The sequence below is a fragment of the Silene latifolia genome, chromosome 1 (genome assembly GCF_048544455.1).
Source record: "Silene latifolia isolate original U9 population chromosome 1, ASM4854445v1, whole genome shotgun sequence".
Taxonomy (NCBI): Eukaryota; Viridiplantae; Streptophyta; class Magnoliopsida; order Caryophyllales; family Caryophyllaceae; genus Silene; species Silene latifolia.
The window spans coordinates 12,229,838-12,254,813 of NC_133526.1; the positions used below are offsets into that span (position 1 = coordinate 12,229,838).

General features: G+C 41.1%; 1 pseudogene; it reads right to left on the minus strand.

The window, feature by feature from the left end:
* Positions 1-220: 220 nt before the first annotated feature.
* LOC141598922 (alpha-galactosidase 1-like) overlaps positions 221-24,976 on the minus strand; it is a 38,647-nt pseudogene continuing 13,891 nt past the window's right edge.

Sequence of the window (24,976 nt, forward strand, 5' to 3'; positions counted from 1 at the left end):
TTGTTTTTACGGAAACAATTTGATGCCGTCAGTAAGAAACTATACAAAAAGCCTCGCAAAGAAAATCATACTTTGAAAAAATGCACTTTTCGTAAATGCACCGCTTTCAACCATGATTCGAGGTAGAACTCGAGAACGGGGGCACGCGTAACCACACTACCTCATTGACCTATTAACACATAACAGAATAGGGAGGTTGTTACAAGTTATTGTGAAGTTTAAAGATATTTTCATTAATTTATAAAGTAGGAAACCCATGTATATATAGATACAGTACATACATTATAATTTTATCAATACCCAAAACACCATATTTAGATTTTCTCTCTATATAATATTTCACAAATACTTGTCTACTTCAGTAAGCTTCTTCAATGGCTTCCTTCGTCATTCCAATGGATTATACCTCATTGCACACTGATGCTTATAAGTAACAAAAGAAAATAGAGATAATCATGTAAGATAAATTATAAGGATCATTGTATAGGTACATACATACCTTAGCGGAAGCAATAGTCAGATCGTCTGGAGCATATAATAATAAGTAATAAGATGATTAGTATACTAGGATCTTCTCCTCCCTCTTCTAGGTTTTCCTTATGTTGACAATCAATGGGGCATGTCAACCCAATAACCTATTTATATAGGTTAGAGGTATTCTAGACATGGGAAGAGAGACCTAGCCATAATAGAAATCGTATTTGGGCCCCCATCAAAGCCATCGTATAATAAATGTTCTACACTTATCAAGTACCATCACACTATGTACTTAACCGTCGACCGAGACATGCACCTAGGCCCAATGGATCATATAACTTTAGTGGGCTTTACCACACATTCAACCCGTTTTCATAAATAAGAAAACCAACTAACAGAAGTCCAAATCCAACATTCTCCCACTTGGGCGACATTGTTGGTTTTATTAAAATATTTTGTTTCAAGAAAACATTTCGAAAACTTTTATTTTGTAAAACGACTCTCGGGTTGAACAACATGGCCATATAAACATCTCAGTCAACAGAACTCGGTCCAATAAGCAATTTAATGTGAATCATAGCGGACATAGTACAATTAAATTCATACAAGACCTTCCATGATCACAACACCAAAAGCTTACCGACATGAGTCCCAAGTGTGACAAAGTGTAGTGTGGTTTTAGCATAATAGATCCAAACTTTAAGATGAGCATGCTTAACCACATTCGGTCACAGTCTCAAATAAGACCCACTTCTGAAGAAGTATTCCCCTTAATTACCTTAAAAGGTAAATACCACTTAAGGTATATTTATACTCATTAGAGATTAAACCACCCAAAGAAAGGGTAAATACACCAAAAATGGCAATGGCTAAACCGCCAAAATCCATTAAAGGATAACTCCACCCCTAAAGGGCAAATACACCACAACCGGCAATGGCTCAAAGGCCAACATTCATTACAGGACAAAATACACCCACTAAGGGCAAAAGCTTTAATGCAGGAACATCTCTTAACGAGACACAAATTGAACTATAACAATAATCATACATGCATTAAGCTTATATTTAACATGCATACATTTAGTGAGAATTAGAACATCAACTTTATTACCGGAATCATACAGTACCTTAAGTACCAAAATATCTCAATTACAACTCCCACTAATTCAATGCATCAAAAGAAATCATAATACTCATATCTTTAACATGCTTTTCAAAACTCAATAACCATGAGTGCTTTAGTTAATGGATCCACAATCATCTCCTCATTTAAAAGAGACACAAACTCGATATTTCCAAGTTCAACCCATTCTTTAACTTTATGAATTTTCAAATCAAAAACTTAGGTTTGCCAGATTTTACATTCTTCTTAGTGTATAAGACTAAACCTCTATTATCACAACTAATAGTGATAGCTTGTGTGATATGAAGAATGACCATAAAGTTATAAATGTAATATCTCAATTTCTTGACATGATGAGTGGATGTATAACAGTCAGTAATCTTTGCCTCCATAGCAGAGGTAGACAACTAGACATATTCTTTCAAGAGAGAAAAGTTATAAATGTAATATCTCAATTTCTTGACATGATGAGTGGATGTATAACAGTCAATCTTTGCCTCCATAGCAGAGGTAGACAACTAGACATATTCTTTCAAGAGACAACACCACCAGCTAACATAAAAACAAATCCTATACCGAATTTCATATTACCAAACACACCTCGAAGGTCTAATACACACTTCAAAGATATACATCAAATTATAAACAACACTATCATAAAGAATCTTCTACATAGTGTTCTCATCAAGTATACTTTAAGGACGACATTCATTCTTACTTAAATGGTCACTTTTAGATATGAGAGTTACACCAGGTTATTCAACTTTATTTCTCCCTTAAGATAATCCTAGCTAACATTCTGTTAGACATGTCACACACAATCTTAATTCCAAGCACAAAACATTCTTCCCCCAAATCGTTCATGTCGAAGACAATGAAAAGATTTGCTTTTGTGTCAAGTAACAAACCAAGATCATTACAACCAAGTTAAATAACATCAACATAAAGAATGAGGAATATCAATTCAATATCCTCCCACTGATCTTGTAATATATGTGCAATTATCATTAACATTTCAACAAGTCCATTAAACTTCACAAACTTATAAAACTTCATATACCACTGACAAAAACCTTGTTTCAATTCATAAATTGATTCCTTCAATTTACATACCATATGTTCTTTAACTTTCTCAACAAAATCATTCAAAACAGAACAATGATAATATCCATTTTAATATAACTTTAAATCATGAACGATGAAAGACTTAAGAATCCTTTGAAGTAATAGGTGAAACTGTTTCATTGAAATTCACACCTCTTTTAGTAAAACCTTTATCACAAATCTCTCCTTAGGTTTCTTAAAAAAACACCATCAAAATCCAACTTTATTTTAGAGATTCATTTTACACCCGACTGGATTAAAAAACAAAACCCACTGGAGTAACAATTAACTCCTAAACTTTATTATGTGTCTTATCGATTGCATCTCATCACATATATAACCTCTTTTCATTTATCTGCTTGCACAAAATAAATACGTTATTTATAGGTTATAATCTAAACTATTTCACTCAAGTCATAATCAATTTCCCCGATATAGACAACAAAATCACCATACGTAAATGCATGATTTCTCTTTAAAAACAGCTTAGAGTTGCAACAACATCTGACAAATTATTCAAGGATTGTGAAATAGTATTATTGGTCATCATACTTCCCCCATTAGAAAAAAAAAAAAGAATAAATATTTTTTTTAATGCATAAATAAAGGACCAACAAACTCATGATGAGACAAATGAGCCTTCTGTTACAACAACAGATTTATAAGCCATTCTCTAGAAATTTAACTGTTATATACTCTACAAATCTTAAACGTTAAAATTTACATGATAAGTAACAAAGAATTTAGGAGTGGTTTTAGGATCAAAAATTTTCAGAAAGATTATAAATATAAATTCTCAACTTAATTGCCAGCCCCACACCCTAAAAAAAGTTCAAACTTGGCTTTCATCCATCCATAGTTCATAAGACACTTAAAAAAAAAAAAAACAAAGTTTTCAGGTATTGGGTCGAAGATATATAAGGCAGATTTAAAAGCTTTACTTTAGTTATAAACTATTAATTTGTATCTCGAATCAAACTCCTCACCCTATCCTTATAAGTACAATTACAACGCTCAGTCACACCGTTTTGTTCAAGAAGACTTGGCATCGTATATTATCCAACAATAAGTATAAAACAAAAAAACTTCATATACAACCACGAATCACCATGTTTAATTTAACATAACAACTTTCCAACTCGGTCTCATCTTTCAGTCTTAATGGTCATACAAAACAAGCTCTAAACATTGACAATAAATACTTTAAACTTAACAAGGACCTTAGAGTTACTACTTATAAGGTAAACATAACCACATCTAGAATCACCATTAATGAATATGATATATGACGTCTTTTCACAAATAGTAGTGGTTCACTAATGTTAGTGTGAATATCCTTTACGAGTTCCTTAAAATTAAGTCCAGATACGATTTCACATTTAACAAGTCAATGAATTTTCTCTTTAGAAACATGGCTAAGAATCATATGCCATAAAAGAAAATATAAAATTATTTGGTCAATCTTCTTTTAGTTCCAACACTCTCAACATTCAAGAAAATATCATGGGAAATCAAAACCAATCCAATTAATGCAAAACATCACAAAAGAAAGAATTTCCAATCATATGAGAGCTATAAAATAATTCAACCTTTTAATTATAATTGACCAAACGAAATTCACACATGTCAAATTACGAAATAGAAATCAAATTTTGTCTCATATACGACACATAAATAAAATTTTCTAGAGTCAAATAAAATCCTAAACTAAGCTTTAAGACAACTGTTCTGATAAAATCCACATCAAGTTTCCCGCCATTCATTGCGGACACGCTGACTATAACCTCACTTGGTGTTTATTTATTTTGGAACCCTTTAAGGAAAATTCTTTTCATAAACAAATGAACCACTATCTAACCATCAAGAATGAGGTGACACATCTGCTAAACATGATTCAGAACAAACTGTGGCCAATAAATTACCTGTCTTTATTATCCTTGCTAACCAGATTTTGTATTTTAAACACTTTCTCAATTTATGGTCAGTCTGGTCGCAAAACCAACAAGTAACTCCAGTAGTAATACTAGATTCTTTATTACTCTTAAGTCTTAACCTCAAGACCTTTTACAAGTATTCTTGTATAAATGTTACCTGATTTCCCCTTCGAAAAAGTTGCTTAATGAATAAGTTCACAACTTCTTACTTTATCTCATTTTCTTTTCACTACTCACCCATATAAAATAAGGCATTGACGGTCCCCGTATCTATTTTGGGTGCAATAAGCTATCTTGAAGTGATCTTACACCTTTCAGGGAAGAGAATTAAGAATTTAACCGATAAGGAATAAACTCAATAACGAGTACTTTGTCTTTAGTAAGATGATATGCACTTCAATACTACTAATCACATCATACATGATTTAAATTAATGAGACAGTCCATTAATTCCTTTAAATTACCAGACATCGAATTCTTCAATATCAACATACACAATTCATGTACCATTTCCCACCTATAAAGGTGATAGTCATTTTAAGCTTGAGTACTCTCATGTACGAGTGCAAGAGGTTTGTGCCCAGCTAAGTCGATATATACATATATTAATCAAATAAGCCAATGGCCAACTTAACATCACTTTCCACTTAACAAAAGTATTCTCATTTATACTCTTAATAGCACAAATTTCATTGCTCAAAGAAAATGACTAAAACAATAGATCAAGGCCACTATTAGCATGATATGGGTATACTTTCTTTATAACTTTACACAAGAATATGCTAGGGGAGTCGCAATATTCTCACAGGAATTCATATTATATTTTATGCATTCACCTTTGGGCAGAATACACAAAACACAATAACTACCTCCAACAGGAATCATATTATACCTTATGCAATCTCCTTTGGGCAGAATACACAAGACATAATAATTACCTCCAAGTAAATAGACAAGGAAATTTCTCAAAAATAAATCCCCTTTGGGCAGATAAATTTCTAAGAAATCAAATTATTACTGTTCCGGGTATAATTCCAGAGCAGATATTTGTTACCACTCGTAGCTCGTAGAATGACGTTTTTGCTTGAGTCCTCCTTTCGGTCTCCTGAAACGATGAACAAACTGAGGGCTCGGCTTGGGGCTGAGCGAACTCACTCCGACGCTCAAGTCAGTAAACTTATGGGATAAGTTGTTGTTACTTGACTAAATGTATATTGTAGAGAGATAAGGAAGATATTACCAGATGAATAGTGATTCTTAGGTTATTTTGTGGATCCTTTCCTCAATGAAGGTTGAGGAGTATTTATAGACTTTCACCTTTTGTCACGTAGTGGCCAAGTGGCCAAGTGGCTAGCAGGTGGAAAGACTGATATACCCCTCGGCCGAGGGACCTATGGCAGGCCGGCGGGCCATGTGACTCACCGCCGAGGGGTCTTGGATATGAGTACGCGGGTATGTGCCCCGGCCGGTGGTTGCCATGCCGAGACCAGTGCCGACAGTAGATGGGCCGCATCGACTAGGGCTTTGTCTAAGTCGTTGACTTCTTTGTGGTCGTCTTTGACCTTGCTCAATATGTTGACTTGGTCGGCGGTGCAGAATATGCCCCATCAATTTGCCCCAGCGTAGTCATGCCGTGTGTATGGGCTCCGATGTATGTTTGAGCGTATATTCTGCGTAAGTAATTTGTAAAAATTTTCTGCATCGGCTTCTTCTACTACGTCGGCTTCTTTTACCTCGGCCTGGTCTTTCTTAGGCCGTACCATATCCCCCTCCACATGGATGTGTAAAGGGCATCCGATGTGGAAAAGAAAGTGACGCCGGCCGAGACCGGGGTTGAGAGTGCTTGTTTTTGATTGCCCCTGCCGCACTACCTAGCTTGGTTGATGCATGTGGCGGCAGAGAACAGATGCTTGGGAATTTGTTGAGGAAGGTGAATAGGCGGAGAGATGTGAATGGGCGTGTTGAAGACGCTTGGTCACTTTGTTGCATTGATTGACGTTCAATGCTGCAACGATTGACATCTCGTGGTTGCATGTCCGACACGTGTCTGCACGCACGATTGGTTGACGCTTCATGGGTCATTCTGATTGGTCCTTCTTCATGGGCTTTTTCCTATAAATAGGGCGATTTATCCCGTGAAATTGGCCACCAATTTCATTCTCCAAAATTTTCCTCTCTAAACTTTCAAGGGTTTCATTGTCTTCTAATTTTCAGAGTTGTTACTCCGACGAGTGTTTTTCTTCAAGGTAAACAAACAAACTTTCCAATTTTTTAACTTTGTAAGTTTTTACTGTAAACATGTCTTCTGCTGATGCCGGGACTAGCAAACCGGCGCCGGGGGGTTCCCCGTCGCGTCCTTATGAGGAGGAGAAGCTGGACGCCCTCCTGATAAGGCCTGGGGGCCCTAGGTCTCCTTCTCCTGAAGTTGATCCTCGAATTTTGGAGGAATGGGAGGATGACGATGATGTCGATGATGACGCAGACGATTTTGGTGATGATGCTTTGAAAAGGCTCGTCCCAAAGAGGGGAGCGATGCGTTATGGATCACGGTGACGTACGTAAGGTACGCGTTGACCGTGCTTGGACCCATAAGTTAGCCGATTGTTCGGCGAGACATTTTTCGAGGGCCATTTCTTCTTTGGCGGGGATACAAAATTGTTATCCCCGAGGAGGGTCGGCCGTCTGTTGCCCTCCACCGGGCCACACTGCGTATACATGCGGCACTTGGAGTACGGGCTCCGGTTCCCGTTGAATGAGTACGTTATGGCCATCATTAGGGCCATGAACGTTGCCGTGCCCAACCGCACCCGTTGGCTATGAGGACCATAGTCGGCTTTGTCGGCTTTGTCTCTTCAAGGGGAGGCCCCAACGGTGAATTTATTCCGCGGCGGCTTCATCATCTCCAGTAATCATCTCGGCGCGTCGGATGGTACAGTGTGCACATGGAGAAGGGTTATGTCTCTGTTGACAAACTTACTTCTTGCAAGGACTGGAGAGATCGGTGGGTGTACGTTAAGGTGCTTGGGATGACTATCCGCATTGCCCATTGCCAAAGACACCAAGTTAACTTGCGGTGTGAGACTAAGGCGGAACATGACGGATGGGTCACCGGAAAAACTCAAGATGGATGCCAGGGGGTCTCTCTTAAGGAGGATGAGAGGCTGGCGATGAGGCTCTTTGAGGCGGACAAGAGTGGGGTGCCGAAAAGATGGATTCCCCCAACGCAGATCATCCTCCAGGATGAGCCGCTCTGCCATGTCGGCCTCATACCGGCCCTAGCACAGGGTGAGTGGGGTCGGTGTGAGGCCCATCATCGCTCTCAATGTTCCTATTTCTCGAACTTCGATTTATTTCTTCTACTTAACTCTTGCTTTGTTTCCTTCGCAGACCACTTTGGACCGGACCTGTCTGAGGATATCCTCCGGAGAATGGGGCTGCACAAAGATAAAACCGTTGCTAACTTGCATCCCAAGGCTCTAACCCATGACCGCAGGACGTCGCCGAATGATCTCATGGATCAGCAGCTGAAGAGCTTGAATGTGGTGGAGGCCCAGGCGAGGGTTGTTAGTAACATGCCGCGCCACACGCGAAAAACAAAGTCTTCGACGGCGATGGCGTCGACGTCAGTTCCTCCTCCCATTCCCCCTGTTCAAGGCAACGGTGGAGATCGTTGATATCACCAATGGGAGGACTCGATGAGGAGGGGTCTCCCCTTGTCCGTAAGAGAAAGGGGACGACCTCTCTGCTGTCGTTGCTTCGCGCCGCGGGGGAAAACGCATCCTCCGGTCAAGAAGGCCAAGCATGGTACTGATCTATTCTGTTGCCCAGATTTAGCCGGTTCATTGGGCGCTGCCGATGACGGGCTCTCTGGTATGTCTATGCATGTTAATACTGATGCTTTCGTTGAATTTTGTAGATCAGCCGCTGTCGGCCGTCGCTTTTAATGAGCAGCAAGTGGAGGAGAAACCCGCGCAGGCTGGTGATCAAAACGTCACCGTTGACTCTTCATCCCAGAAGGCTTCCCCCTCCCGACTGCAGGTTGGTGATCAAAACGTCACCACCGGCTCTTCATCCCAGAAGGTTTCCCCCTCCCAGCTCGTAGCGGAAGGCGCGAGGTTGATCGAGGAGCTGGCGAGGTGGAACGAGCTGACCGGTGCTCGCATTATGGAGCAGGAGAAGTCCGCTCTTGAGCTTAATGCCACTAAGAAGGTGGCCGTGAAGGCGAGGCTGGATCTCCTCAATGAGCGAGGCTTAGGGAGATGTTGAGAAAGCGCTCTTGGGCGAGAGAAAACTTAGGGAGGACGCCGAAAAGGAGGTCCTTCTTTGAGAGAGCCAAGGCCGAGGCTGCTGCGGCCGAAGTTGCAAAGCTTCTTTGGAGAAGTGTGACCTTGTTCGGAGGCACGCCGACCTTTATTTCAGCGAGAGGAATGAATTTAGGGGCAAATTTCGGATCCGGGGAAGGTGATTCGGAGCAAGAAGGCCATTATTAGACAAAAGGAGGAGGACATTGAGATGCTCCAAACCGTCATGCTCCCTAACATGTGCACCGAATTCCGGGATCTGGCGAAGAAGCTGCCAGGGAAGTGATTGAGGAGCTCTTCCCTCTTCTTTGGTTCCTTCCCGTGGGGCAAGTTTGACGGCTTTGTTTGACGATAAGCTCGAAGCTAAGGAGAAAGCCGTGGAGGAGAAGGCCAAGGAGGCGGTGAGGGTGAAGATAGAGAAAGAGGCGGCCGCTGAGGAAGCAGTCCTTGCTGAGAAGGCTAAGACGGCCAATGAGGAAGCCAAGAGAATGAGGGAAGCTGAGGCTGCCGAGGCTAAGGCTGAGGCTGCTGAAGCCGAGGCTGCTAGGAAAACTGCTGGGTTGCCCATTGAAGAAGATGTTGCTACCGCCGATGGCAAGCGACAATGGACATATAGGAGACATACTTGTAACTTTTTGTTTTTCTTTCCCTTGTTTTGTTGTAAAACTCTTGGTAGGTTGTGTTTAGGCTTATCCCTACGGGGACGGCCGTCGTCTGCATTCTCCTTGCTTGTAACCTGTTATTACTTTTAATAAGAGTTCGTTTCTTCTTCCTCCGGCTTGGCCGAGGTTTTTACCTCACTTCTTTTCTTGCGCTAGTATTTGAGCGTCTCAACTGTACTTTAGCGTTTTTGTCTTCGTCTGGGTTGTCTCCTTACGTTATTAATTGAGCGTCTCTTTTGTTTCCGCCTCGGCTTGGCCGAGGCAGTCTAGAGTGCGTATCTCAATTGTGTTTAACGCTTCCGAGGCGTTTTGATCGCTTCGACCGAGTGTCAATCTTACGCTGTCGTGACCGTCGCGGTGTCTGTTTCTTGTCAGCGACTGCCGTGGCGTCTACCACTTGGGGTGACTGCGACGGCGCCTACTTCTTGATGGAGACTGCCATGGCGTCTACCACTTGGAGTGACTGCGACGGCGCCTGCTTCTTGATGGAGATTGCCGTGGCGTTTACCACTTGGAGTGACTGCGACGGCGTCAAACCTCTTGGGGTGACTGCCATGGCGTCTACTACTTGGGGTGACTGCGACGGCGCCTGCTTCTTGATGGAGGCTGCCGTGGCGTCTACCACTTGGAGTGGCTGCGACGGCGTCAAACCTCTTGGGGTGGCTTGCCGTGGCGTCTCTTGCTTGGGGTGACTGCGACGGCGCACTTCTTGATGGAGACGTCGTGGCGTCTACCACTTGGGTGATCGACGGCGTCAAACCTCTTGGGGTGGCTGCCGTGGCGTCTCTTGCTTGGGTGGCTGCGACGGCGTCGCTTCTTGATGGAGGCTGCCGTGGCGTCTACCACTTGGAGTGAGCTGCGACGGCGTCAAACCTCTTGGGGTGACTTTGTCGTGGCGTCTCTTTTGCTTGGGGTGGCTGCGACGGCGCCTACTTCTTGATGGAGGCTAGTGGCGTCTACCACTTGGAGTGACTGCGACGGCGTCAAACCTCTTGGGGTGATAGTGGCGTCGTCTCGCTGGGGTGATGCGACGGTGCACGCTTCTTGATGGAGGCTAGTGGCGTCTACCACTGGAGTGGCTGCGACGGCGTCAAACCTCTTGGGGTGATCGCCGTGGCGTCTCTTCGCTGGGGGTGACTGCGACGGCGCTTTGTTCTCGATAGAGACTGCCGCCCTTGTCGGTATGACAGTGTGAGCCGGCGTCTGCTGCTTCCTAGTGACTATGGGGAAAATAAACATTTTGACGGAAGACTTGGATGATTTTTCATTAGATAAAAACATGTGTCGGGATGCCCACAGCTGTTTTGGACACCTCCGCCGCTACATAAAGTTTTCCATGAGATCAGCAGCGTCCTAATGGCTCATCAAAGGCACACCTTCCCCATCGGCCGCCAATCGCATCCATGAGGTCGCCCTCTGTTGTAAGGATGGACTTTTCCCTTTCTCTGATTTCTTTGCCACCTTGAGGGATTGCATGTTGCATCCTCTGGCAGCTATCTGGATGTTGACCACTTCGTCCTTCTCGTCCTTGGAGACGAGCTTATGCGCTTCCCCCCGGTCCGAGACATACATCAGTGTTAGGGCCCGGATGGACATCACCGCGTCGGCCTCGCTCAGAGTGACTCGGCCTATGAGAACATTGTAGGCGGACGAGCCGTCAATGACCACGAACTCGGCTAGGACATTCTTAGCCGCCTTCCCTTCGCCGAACATCACCGGGAGTCTGATTGACCCCGGTGGTACCAGGCCGGCCCCGAGAAGGCGTATAGTGGGTTGGTGCGGGGCTTAAGTCCTTGACTTTCGGGCCGAGGTGAGGAAGCACTCCCGAACATGATGTTCGTGTATGCGCTGTGTCAATCGGGCACCTCTTGACCAGGTGGTTGGATATGTCCAAATTGACTACAAGTGGGTCGTTGTGAGGAGCGATGACTCCTTCGTAGTCCTTCCTTCCAATGGTCATATCGGGGATGTTGGAAGCGGGGATCGTGTGTTGGGCATAAAGTTGATGGCCGATATAGCTCGTTCAGGTGTCGTTTGTGCCCATGAGCGGATCCTCCGTTCTCGTTGCCCCGATGACAACATGGATCACTCTATCCGTTCGAAGACGGATTTCTTACCCGAATCGTCGGCGTCGTCTTTTGGCCTTTGGCAACGTACTTGCTGAGGCTCCCCTTCCGGATCGGCTCTTCAATGGCATTCTTCGGATGTCGGCGATCGTTGGTTAAATGGCCGGTGTGGCCGTGGTACTCACGATCTTGGTTCGTGTCACCGTCACTTTTTGGCTTGGGGGTCTCTCCCACTTCGGCCCTCGTTTTTGCTCAGGGCGAAGACCTCGGCGGCTGATACGACGAGAGGGGTTTTATCATTATACCGCCTCTGGTGGTACGTTCCCGAACTCCACCCGGCGCCCGTCGAGTCCTGTTTCTTGGCAGATTTGTCAGACCGTGACCTATTATTCTCACGGCGTCTTTCATCGGACCGTGACCCGTTGTTGTCACGGCGTCTTTCATTCGGGTTGTCCTCCCGGCGCTCTTCTTTTCGAGTGCTCGGCCTCCTCGGGGCCTACCCAGGTCTTGTGATAGTCCTCTACCTCGATGGCCTGGTCGGCCATCTTCTGGCGGCATCCAAGCCCCAGGCCTCCGCACTTGATGAGCTCATTTTTAAGTCTCCCCTTGGGAGGCCCTTCATCAGGCCAAAGGCCGCCGTTCGGGATTAATTTCTCGAATCTGCTGGACCTTTCCGTCGAACCTCTTCACATAGCTTCGTAGAGACTCGCCCTCCTCCTGTTTGATAGTTAGGAGGTCCGACGTCTCCACGGCCCTCCTCTTATTGCAAGAGTACTGGGCTAGAAAGGCGTCCCTTAGGTCGGCGTAATAGTATATCGAGCCGTCGGGAAGCCCCTTGTACCAACTTTGAGCCATCCCATGCAGAGTTGTTGGGAAAACTCGGCACCAGACCTCATCGGGCTGCTCCCATACCGACATGTAAGACTCGAAAGCCTCGGCGTGGTCGGCTGGATCACTATCTCCTTTGTATGATATGGGTGGCAACTTGAGCTTAGTTGGCACCTGGATTTCTAGGACGTAGGTGCTGAGGGGCTGTCTGACCACGTGTCGAACGATACGCGGCGATCGGCTCCTCGCATTCCTAGTCCGGCTCCTCCCCTCGTAGCGGGAAGGACTCCTTCTTCGACTCGGGCTGCTTCTCCGACTCTGCTGAGTCGGGCTCCTCTGGCTCCTTTGGGGTAAGCCTCGTTCGTGAAGCGGGGACGCTATCCTCCCATGAGTACGGGAAGGACTTAGGTCTACCACGCCCACTTTGGGCTCCCCCGGCGACTTGACTGGGTCAGCTTCTCCTAGTGCTCCGTTCAAATTTCTCGGAGTCACATTTCGGGCCCTGGTCTCCTGGACGGTTTCCGCCGCTCTTGTCGGCGTGACAGTGTGAGCAGGCGTATTACCAATTAGGTCCGGGCATTTTCGGTTTTGCTACGTCAACCACATGTCCCATGATGGTGACCTGGTTGGCGGGCAGCGGCGTGTCTGGTATTATTGGCATCCCGAACTCCGGTTGGATTACTCCGCCGGTGGAGGGCTGCACGACTCCAGAATTGTTGAAGGTATCATCTTGGTGCGGTTTCGTCGGTCACGACTGCGTCTTGTTGTTTCGACATCTTCTTAGCTTTTTGGGTGGGTTTTTAACTTGTTTTTTTTTTTGTTTGGGAATGAATGTGACTAGCTTTTAGTAGCGATTTTCCCACAGGCGGCGCCAATTGTTCCGGGTATAATTCCAGAGCAGATATTTGTTACCACTCGTAGCTCGTAGAATGACGTCTTTGCTTGAGTCCTCCTTTCGGTCTCCTGAAACGATGAACAAACTGAGGGCTCGGCTTGGGGCCGAGCGAACTCACTCCGACGCTCAAGTCAGTAAACTTATGGGATAAGTTGTTGTTACTTGACTAAATGTATATTGTAGAGAGATAAGGAAGATATTACCAGATGAATAGTGATTCTTAGGTTATTTTGTGGATCCTTTCCTCAATGAAGGTTGAGGAGTATTTATAGACTTTCACCTTTTGTCACGTAGTGGCCAAGTGGCCAAGTGGCTAGCAGGTGGAAAGACTGATCTACCCCTCGGCCGAGGGACCTATGGCAGGCCGGCGGGCCCTGTTGACTCACCGCCGAGGGGTCTTGGATATGAGTACGCGGGTATGTGCCCCGGCTGGCAGGTTGCCATGCCGAGACCCAGGCTGACAGGCCGATGGGCCGCATCGGCTAGGCTGTCTAAGTCGTTGACTTGCTGTGGTCGTCTTTGACCTTGCTCAATATGTTGACTTGGTCAGCGGTGCAGAATATGCCCCATCAATTACACTTGTCTAGAATACCTCTAACCTATATACCTCATTCGACACTGATGCTTATAAGTAACAAAAGAAAATAGAGATAATCAAGCAATTGGTTTTAATATGAACATCTTGGAGGTATGAGGCTCCAATCTTGCTGTCAAATTCCCAACAAACTTTTGATTTAAGGTCTTGTGCTGTTATAACAAAAACAAATGACAACGAAACCTCGTTAATTTTAGTCGGCTTATTTAATATTGCCCTGTTCTTTTGGATTGAAACTAATCTGATCTGAACTGAACTGAACTTATAGGATCTGAACTGAACTGAACTGAACTTAAAGGATCTGAAATGAACTTAAATTAAGTGAGATATAGGATCTGAACTGAACTTATAGGATCTGAACCGAACTGAACTTATAGGATCTGAACTGAACTTATAAGATCTGAACTGAACTGAACTTATAGGATCTGAACTAAACTGAACTTATAGGATCTGAAACAAACTTAAATTAAGTGATTTAAGTCCAAAAGAACAGGGCCTAAGTACTCGTCATAATTAAATTGAAGTCGGAGAGAAGCATTATGATTTATGTACCTCCCAAAGATCCCTGGCTTGAACAACGCTGCCTTCGGGAATGCCGATATCGTCCCAATGGGCTGTTACATGATGGGTAAGTGTACCTCTATTCACCAAAACAACGGCCACCCTGTAATGTGTCAATGGCCCAGCCCACACCTGTTAACCACATTTATGTTAAAAATATCAATTTTATTTTTAGAATCCCCCTTAAACTAAAAGAATAAGAGATTCTCAAGTTTTCCCGCCTAAATGAGTTGCTCTATATTGGGCTTTGGGCTTCATTATATGCTATCTTTGACTAGGCCAACTGATTTCTTTCATACAATAAATAATACCATGACATTTAAAAAGGGGATAATATTTTTTTCAACTTGCATTCCCCTTTATTTTATTTACTACTAAGAAAATAAAAAATTTCAATAGTTTTTCCTCCAAAAAGAAGTTGGCTAAATAAGGAAACAAAACTCTATTTTTATTAAATTATTATCTTTTAGTTAAGATATAATCTTTGATCATTATAATTTTTTTAATTAAATTATAATCTTTTAATTTAAAAAAAAAACGGTATAAATCTAAAATTCGTATATGAAAAAACGAAAAATTTGATATTATTAGTTTCGCATTTTTTTTTTTACCAAGTACGAGTATTTAGTTCGTATAAAAAAATTATGAACTTATATTATTAATTTCTTGACAAAAAAACTTTAAAATTATTTGAGATAATTTATAAATTGAAATCATAAGTTTTATGATGAAAAATTTCATTAAAATTATTAGAAATTGAGAGGGGAGGAATTCATAAAGCGATTATCGTATTATTGATAGTAGTTCGTTCGTACCCATTACAATAAGAGATCAGACATTTATATAGCATTCAAAATAACTTAAATCTCGATCTAGAACATTCTAATGTAGGCAATTGAAGATATTCATCATATCATTATAATATTATTACGATTACGGTATAATACCGTAATATTCTCCAACAAAAATATACATTTCATGAATTTACTTAATTCTTTTAATTAATTTTCCATTTCAATTTTTTATCTTCATATTAAAATATGAAAAATTACTAATACGTCAATTTTAAATCTTAAATAATATATTATAAAGTAAGTAAAAGATCTATGAATACCGCGCATGTATGCGCGGGATCCATACTAGTATATTATGGATAGTGATAGGGCGTCACCGGGTAACGTCCAAATTGAGTGTCAGTTTAAAAAATAAATGTATACAATTTGTGTTAGAGGAAGTATTATTATATTAAGGATAGTGATAGGGCGTCACCGGGTAACGTCCAAATTGAGTGTCACCCTCTCACATACATTCTTAATTGAAAGGGTCCCCAGTCACCTCATGTGAGAGGGTGACGCCCAAATTGAGTGTCATCCGGTGGCGCCCTTTCATTTTCCTTATATTAATTCATTACCTCTCGGACACCATCCTTCTTAACTTTTTTTGCTTGAACTCCCAGAGGATCTGTACATAATACGGAGTAGATCATTAAATCACCAAAAACTTTAATTTAATATTCAAATTCTCGTCGATAAGAGTGGACTCTACTGGTTAAAATTTGAAGGAAATTTTTCAAACCTCCTCAAAAGCAATTCTGTAAAAGTATTTACTATTTATGGTCTGAGTCTCGTAGATTTCGAATCTATCTTCAAGGAAATAGAAATGAATGTGACCTTACCTTGGTTAACTTGAATCACTTCTTTATTGCCAATGATCTCCGTGTTTTCTTTTGTCAGATTTCTCACATCACACCCAATCAGAAGAGGGGCCTATATGTTTTTTCAGTTCTTATAAGGTCCTTAGCCATTATTCAACACAAATAAGAATAACATCTATATATTGTATCTACTTTCTTGTTTTTCATTTTTTGCTTTTTTTTAAGAAAATTATATCACCTTGGAAATTGCCCATAGACTAAAATGAACAATGTATTCGTTTTTCGACATCCCTCCATTTCCCACTTCAAGCATGTCCGGATCTATTCAAATAGCAAATGTTAACATTAAGTAGAGACATCAAATCATTTTCCTATGCAAAATTCGAAAGAATTTAGGAATTAGAATCTAAGTGAACATACCATTCCAGCCACCGGGTCTAGCATGCTCAGCGTAACCCTCATTCATGTCCGCTCTAGTGACCATACTATAATCACTACTACAGATACAGCCTATAACAACGGGTAAAAACCGTTGTAAAATCAAAAAGCGGACGTTGTTAAAGCGGCCGTTGTAGAAGGTATTTACAACGGTTTGCTTATTTAGTGAAACCGTTGTCTAAAGTATTCATCACGGTTAAAAGCCGTTGTTGTTGGGTGTTCTCCGTTGTGGAAAGTGTTTCAAAATTTTGAAGGGAATAATATAACAACGGTTGTCGTATGTATAACCGTTGTTGTAACTTTCCCTCCAAAATTGTGAAGTCTTTTGACAACGGGTTTATGGTACATACCCGTTGTTGAAATTTTTAGTAACAACGGTTCTTTGTTTAATACCCGTTGTTGTAATTTTACCTCCAAAATTGTGAAGACTTTTAACAACGATTCTTCGATTAAAACCTGTTGTTGAATATTATGCGCGGGTATTTGTGAATGTCATTCACAACGGTGTTATTTTTATTAACCGTTGTGAAAGGTATTCACAACGGTTTTTTTTAGTAACCGTTTTATTACAAACTCCTAATGTTTTGAAAAAATAAATTTGTTTCATGCCATTCAAAACCTGCATATATGTCAAAGACACCATATACCAAAGACCAAGATAAATCACAAATGGGTTCATCGAACTCAATAGATTCAATTCAACCACAACAAAGAAATGCATCATATATATATATATACTTACAAGGAGTTGAATTTACATGAACTAATCATTCCCTAACTTCAACAAAAAATTTACTAATAAGTTGATCTAAACTAAAGTATCATGCATTTCTAAATATATTCTAAGACGTAGTTGCCCCACATGTCTCTTACCTCGTCTATATCTACACTTGAGTACTTGCTCAATCTGTTGTGACAGACGGTTGATTGCATCTCTGCGGAAAAAACAAAGAGAAGACATTATGGTATATATAGCGAAAAGCAAGACAACATTAGCAACATCATGGTATATATAGCGCGAAAGCAAGACAACATTAGCTCTAATTTAAAAAAAGTAATAAACACATGTTTAAATTATTACTAACCTTGTCTGGAATAACGAGATATCTTCGTCTAATAATCTCCAACATGAACCGACAAGCGTAGCGTAGTATCCACATTGTATGCTATCCGGTCATGCGAGGGGCCTATTATTACATAAAAAAGCAGAGACGAGAGAAGGCTCACATCTGAATCTTGAACTTTAGGTATTGTATTAGTATTAAACACAGATTTTGCACTTAATGTTATTGTATTTGAGCACGTACCCCTGTTATCGTAATAAAATCGGGGCCAACATCAGAATCTTCCGTGGGTTGATCCTGCTCGTTTGCTCTTTTCTTCTTAAAGGCCCTTTTTTAAAAAATAAAAAGGAGGCGAAACTAATTTTTTTAGGGGCAAAAATATGAAAGAGCTTTTTTCTATAAATAAAAAATGAAAATGTTATTATAAATAAATCAATATTATAAACTTACATATTAATCAAGTGCTTAAAAGTCTCGCTTGGTTGATGATGTAAAGAGTCCAACCGTAAAAACTTTATTCCTTGTCGGCATGATGGCCGCTAGCACCCAATGAGTCCTACATCAAGAGACATCATCATTATTAACAAGTACATATATTAGTTATGAAAATGCAATTGTAGGGGGAAACGTAATATTAATTTGTTTATTACCCTTTTTCATTATAAGCGCCAAAAATCGACTTCTTGGTTGTCGCCAATTCTTTGAGCAATATAATCTACCCGTTGTTCGAACGAGAAATCCGGAATAAATAAAGATAAAACATAGGGGCACGGAATCCGTATAGATCGGATGGAATATTCTTCTCCGGGATCACTCTCAATTTCAATATCCTACATTATTACGGTATTAATTCCGGTATTTAAAACACTATCTAGTAGTCCGAATATTAGACTATGAAATTATTTATTAAGAAACTTACTTCATCCAAACAAATATGTGTGATATATCAATCTGGTCTAGGCCAGCCCATACGGCTAGCGGATCCCATGATATAAGCGCTTGGCGCTCAAATTCTAGAATATCCTCCTCGAGCGGAATAACTATCACTTGCTCGGTGGCTATGCGATGGCCAGCCTCCTCATGCGGTCTCATCATCGTCACCGTTCTTACTTTTTGCATGTAATCCTTCCCTTTATATTGTGTGGAGTTTAAAGTCCTAACTTTCGGTCCGGAAAGAATGAGTCTTTGATTTTGTGCTACTACCACCAGCCTACACATGTAGTAGATAATTAAAATAATTATAAATCCAAAGGTAACATATCCTAGTTGGAGTAATAAAAATAAAAGCGTACTTAATTAAATACCTCGTCAACCCGCTCTTTCAATGATGAGGTAGTAGTAGCGTAAGACTGGGACTTAGGCTTATCGGTCTTTTTTGTCCCCTACACAAAATTACCATGCTTTTTATAAATACAGACAAAATATAAATAAAGGGAGCGAGGTTAATTTTTAAAAAATGGAGAAGTTAATTAAATACCTCATCAAGTTGTTGTGAAGTCGAGGTCGTTGGCATGTCTGTGGACTTAGGCTTATCCGCCAAAGCCGTCTTTTTTGTTCCCTACAAAAAAAAATAACATATAAATTTAACATATAAAAACATTCAACAATTAAAAATGTAACATATATATAAAGGTATTTCTTCTAACCCCAATCTTTTATTTCTTTGAGGCGGAGATATCTTCGCCAAGTAGATGTGAGTTTCAGGCCATTGGATGAAACTTCCAAGCGCATCTCCCGAGAATGGTAATGTCGTCACGAATCGGGACAGAGCGGTTGAAAGTTTTCATGGCCTGGAAAGACTGTAGTTATCTCTACTATTCTATGATTCGGCGAAAGTTTTTCGCCATGAACTACGATTTCACTTTACAGATTTGTTTTCTACGAGACCCCAGCCAACACGCACATGTGGCTTTTCGGTTCTATTAGGGTCGGCAAGAATAATCGGCCTCTTGTTTACTGATGTCGAAGAATATACACATACATTATTATATCTTTGCAAAAACGCTTCAAATTCAAAAGATTTTGCAAAAACGCTTTCGATCTCGAGGCCGATTTTTGCACAAACTTCAACATTCATATAAATTTAACTAATTAAACACTTCATGCATACCTTCTTCAAAAACAGGGAACCGACTTGAAGGGGATGTATCTTTGTTTTCCATCGATCGTCTTCTCAAGTTGCATCTCCTTTTCGGACCCATTATTTACCTAATAAAATTAACCAATTCAATGGCACCATGTCGGAAGTTATAGCATTAGAGCCGGCGGTGAACACACCCCCGATCTTACCCAAAAAAAAAACAAAAGAAAAATAAGGAAGTATATATTAGGTACCGATCGGCTTTAGTTGTTACAACTTCGAAGCATTATTAGGTACCGATCTTTCGAATCTCGTTGACCGATACTTCCTTCTCATGTATTGCCAAGGTAGTAGCGGCCTCTTGACCAATCTGTTGTACCTTATTATTACCCCCTTTAGAAATGACATCCTCCATCATCTTCACTTCTTCTTCGAAAGCTTACCTCCAAGATTCACTTTAGTAGTACGGATGCCATTAATCAAGTCGCTTGCCAAGAATGTAATGTGTCCGCAATTTTTATCCCAACAATAACATGTGAATTGAACTTAAATGAAAATAATAGAATAAATGTTACCATGTCGGCCTTCTCGGACTTAGTCTTCCTTTTCTTCTTTATCTCGGCGTTTTCCCATAATATTTCGTTACTCCAACCTGTAACGGGACGCCCCTCAAACGACCCGGATGTTCGGGTCGGCCGATCGCTCTAGCAAGAACGTCATTACGACCACTGGGAGTGAATTTCCCTTCTTCTACCTCTTTCAATACGTTATCCTATAATATATTAAATAAACTTCAAATTATATTTGTGACTAAAATAATAAAGTTAGTAATGAACTCGTCTTAATAAAATAATGCTTACTATGTTGGCCAAAACTTCCTCATCATATTTGTCATGCGACGACAGGATCCTTTAGGCGTGTGCCCTTGTTTATAAGTTACATGCCGATCCACCTCTTTCACTCCCTTTGCCACCTACACATTAACATGGTAACATTTATACACGTAAATGTGTATCAATGCAAGTCCAAGTGTGATTAAAAAAATAAAGTCTCACAGGGAATAATGCATGCTACTTACGAGGTCCTCTTCTATCTTTACTCAGAATCGCCTCGAGAACCATAGAATTTCCCCTTCTTGCATGAAATGTTAGCACGATTTCTTCCGCTAACGGCCTTCAAATAATTATATAAAAGCGCAAGTAGATGAGATAATAAAAAGATTATATAAAGGACTCATTAATTAAAAAAAATGATAGGTAAATCGTTAAAAGGCGAGGATATTTAACCCGAAACTTCTCAGTAGTTCTCATTTTTTGAAAAGATCCCATTCTTCCTGCTTGATGGTGGGACACTTGTTTTCCGGTGGGCTCTTACGCATCTCCCCGTTGCCTTGTCCACATACAACCAATCCCTAGCAACGCCACACTTCCACCGCTCAGTGGACATCCATTTTTTATATGCATTAAATACTCATCATGGCTTTTATCGGGTATAATAAAGCCTTCCTTTACACGAGCCAAGTATAACTCCGCCAATTTTGGATTCAAAGTTCTAACATCATCTAAATGGATAGGCACAAACTGTCTTGTGCGGGCACCAATCCAATCGAGAAAAGACCCGTATTTGGACCAAAGGGAAACCCATCTCACTCCATGTTATTTCGAACTACTGTTTAGCGGCTATAGTCGCAAGGACTTTCTTGCACTTCGTAGCTCCCCTCTCACCAGGCTTATTATCACCAGGCTCATTATTCTTTTGACTTCTTTTACGTTTTTCACCCATGATAATCCTAAAACCCAAATATGAATGATATATGAAATGAACAACTTAACAACGTACATGCAGAGTATTATCTAAAACCCTAAACCCTAATAGGAATAAAAATTTAAAACAACAGATTGAGCTTCTAAAATCCTAAACCCTGATAAGAGGAGTAAAGTAGATGATGCGGGATGATAAAGATAACAAAGAAGACGAAAAACAAACAGATGCATGAAAAAGAAACAAGATGATCGTCTTAAAACCCTACTGACGAAACACAAAATTAAAGTGAACATACTTGTTGATGATGATGATAAAGAGAACGAGCAGGATGATAAGGGAAGGCAACGGAATCGGGCTTCTAAATCTGGCGACGGCGTGCGACGAGAATGTAAAAAGCGAGGAAGAGAGAAGAATTAACTCAGGATACCAACGGTTGAACTAATAATGTTGTGTGTGTTTGTGTATGGCATGTTGTATGGGTTTCTATATTAGTTTTTTATTAGACAAACTATTGACAACGGGTCCTCAAAACAAAACCGTTGTTATATGTTAATAACAACGGTCAATAAAAGTCAACCATTGTCAAAACTTTATTACAACGGTTAAAATATACCCGTTGTAATATATTTTCACCAAATTTGCGCCAAAATGAAATATTTCAAAAAAATAATTGACAACGGGTAGAGGTACTACACCCGTTGTTGAAAGTATTAACAACGGGTAATTAAAATACAACCGTTGTTATTGTTGAACCTCTCTTTTTTTTTAAAAATTACTATAATTCCATTCTGACCAAACTCAGAACAATACATACTTTATGTGACAATTTCAACACCAAGATCCACATCTAATAATAAGATCAAGAAAATAAGACAACACCAAAGATGCATGCATACATCTTTGTGTCCGATGAACTATCTCAGGATCGGGGACGTTTCTTGGATGTCATAGTTTCTTCGTTAACCCAAATACCTTCACCATGGTCATCACGCATATAGATGCTTTCAGTGTCCTCGTGATCAGTGTCAACATCGTCGAAATAAGATACAGTGTCAACATCCATTCCCTCAAAAACGACATCCTGATCATCATCACCATTATCGAATGGACTACTCGTTCTTTTCCTTATAGACAGTACAACAGACCACTTCTTATCCATAGGATCGGTGACATAGAACACTTGTTTAGCTTGGGATGCCATTATGAAAGGATCATCCTTATTATTGCCAACCTTACCCAGATTGACCAACGTAAATCCCATCTTATCCTTTCGGACACAATGGATGTTGTTATCGACCCAGTTACATCGAAACAAAGGCATTGTGAAATCAATGTAATCTAGTACCAATATTTATTGAATAACACCATAATAAAGGCATTTTCCCCAAATAGGCTTTTTATCTTTTGAAGTAGCAAAGTGCATTGCCTCAAATTCAGAACTCACACCACTATTTTGCATTGTGCTCACCTCATCTTGCTCGCGGGTGTAAAAAGTATATCCATTAATGGCAAAACTGTTGTAAAAGGTAACCCTGGCATTTGGACCTAAACCAAGACGTAGTAACCTAGGAGAGATGTCATCACCAGTTTGATCAGTACACTGTAAGACAATATTCCTAAACCACTCTCGAAACGTCTTCGTATGCTCGTTCGCAATCCACTTCTCGGTCTTGTTTTGGTGATCGTATTTGAGCTCATCTTTGTGTTGTTGAATATAAGGTTGAACCTCATCTTCGTTGTTTAGCACATACATGTGTGCTAAATGCAACATTTCACGTGTCACAATTTTTTCAACCCGGCCCCTAATACCTTTTCCGGTCATCCAGTCACTATGACGATTCTTAGGAACGCCAATCAACTCCTCAGGGGAGAGATGAGCGTAACAATATGAAAGAGCTTCGTCTAAAATAGCGCGTTCAGCAATACAACCTTCCGGACGATACCGATTAGATGTATAGTCCTTGTAGACTTTCATCAATCTTTCAAAAGGATACTGGTATCTCAAGTACACGGGCCCAAGGTACAAAATCTCCCTAACCAAGTGAATGGTCAGATGAATCATGATAGTGAAGAAAGAGGGTGGAAAATACATTTCCAAATCGACAAAGAGAGGTTACAACGAGGTCCTGCAATGAATCCGCGTCATCGGGATCGATGACTTTCTCGCATATGGACTGGAAGAAGAGACAGAATCTAGTTATAGCATATCTTACCTTTTCAGGTAAAATGGAACGAATAGCCACAGGTAGTAATTGTTGCATCAAAGTGTGACAATCATGTGACTTTAACCCGGTGAGTTTTAGGTCTTGCATCGACACTAGGCTTTTGATGTTCGACGAATAACCATGTGGCACTTTAATTCCATTCAAGCATGCATGCAACTCTTTTCTCTCATTCCGTGAAAGGGTAAAAGCTGCTGGCGGTAAAAATGTACGATTACCTCTCTTCTGTGGTGCCAATTCTAGCCTAATACCCATCATTTTCATATCTTCCCTAGCTGCGGCGTTATCCTTTGTTTTACCAGGAACATTCAGAAGGGTATTGATAATATTATCACAGACATTTTTCTCAATGTGCATGAAATCGAGGCAATGCCTCGACCTCCGTCGGCCAATATGGAAGTTTATCAAAAAATATGGATCTTTTCTTATACCCACGAGTAGACAATTTAGAGCCGCTCTTCTTCCCATAATCTATCTCAACATGCTTTACTTTCTGATAAACTTCATGCCCACTCAAAATTCTAGGAGGTTGACGAAGTTCTTGTCTTCCATTGAATGCTTTCTGCATCTTGCGATAACAATGGTCATGAGACAAGAACCTCCTATTTCCCATATACACATACTTACGAGAAGACTTCAAGTATTCAGACTCGATATCCTCCCCACACAATGGACAAGCCTCTTTCCCATGAACTGTGTGCCCAGAAAGGTCGCCATAAGCCGGATAGTCAGTAATTGTACACAATAACATCGCTCTCAAATTGAAAGTTTCGTTCTTATATGCATCTGATGGGGCATATTCTGCACCCTCTAACCAAGTCAACATATTGAGCAAGGTCAAAGATATCCACAACAAGTCAACGACTTAGACAGCCTAACCGACGCAACCTGTCGGCCTGTCTCTTGTGCCTCGGCTAGGACAACTAGCCAGTCGGGGCACATATCCGCGTACTCATATCCAAGACCCCTCGGCATGGAGTCAACAGGGCCCGCCGGCCTGCCATGGGTCCCTCGGCCGAGGGTACATCAGTCTTTCCACCTGCTAGTAACTTGGCCACTTGGCCACTACGTGACAAAAGGTGAAAATCTATAAATACTCCTCAACCCTCATTGAGGAGAGGATCCACAATTTAACCTAAGAATCACTATTCATCTGGTAATATCTTCCTTATCTCTCTACAATACATACTTCGCCAAGTAACAACAAC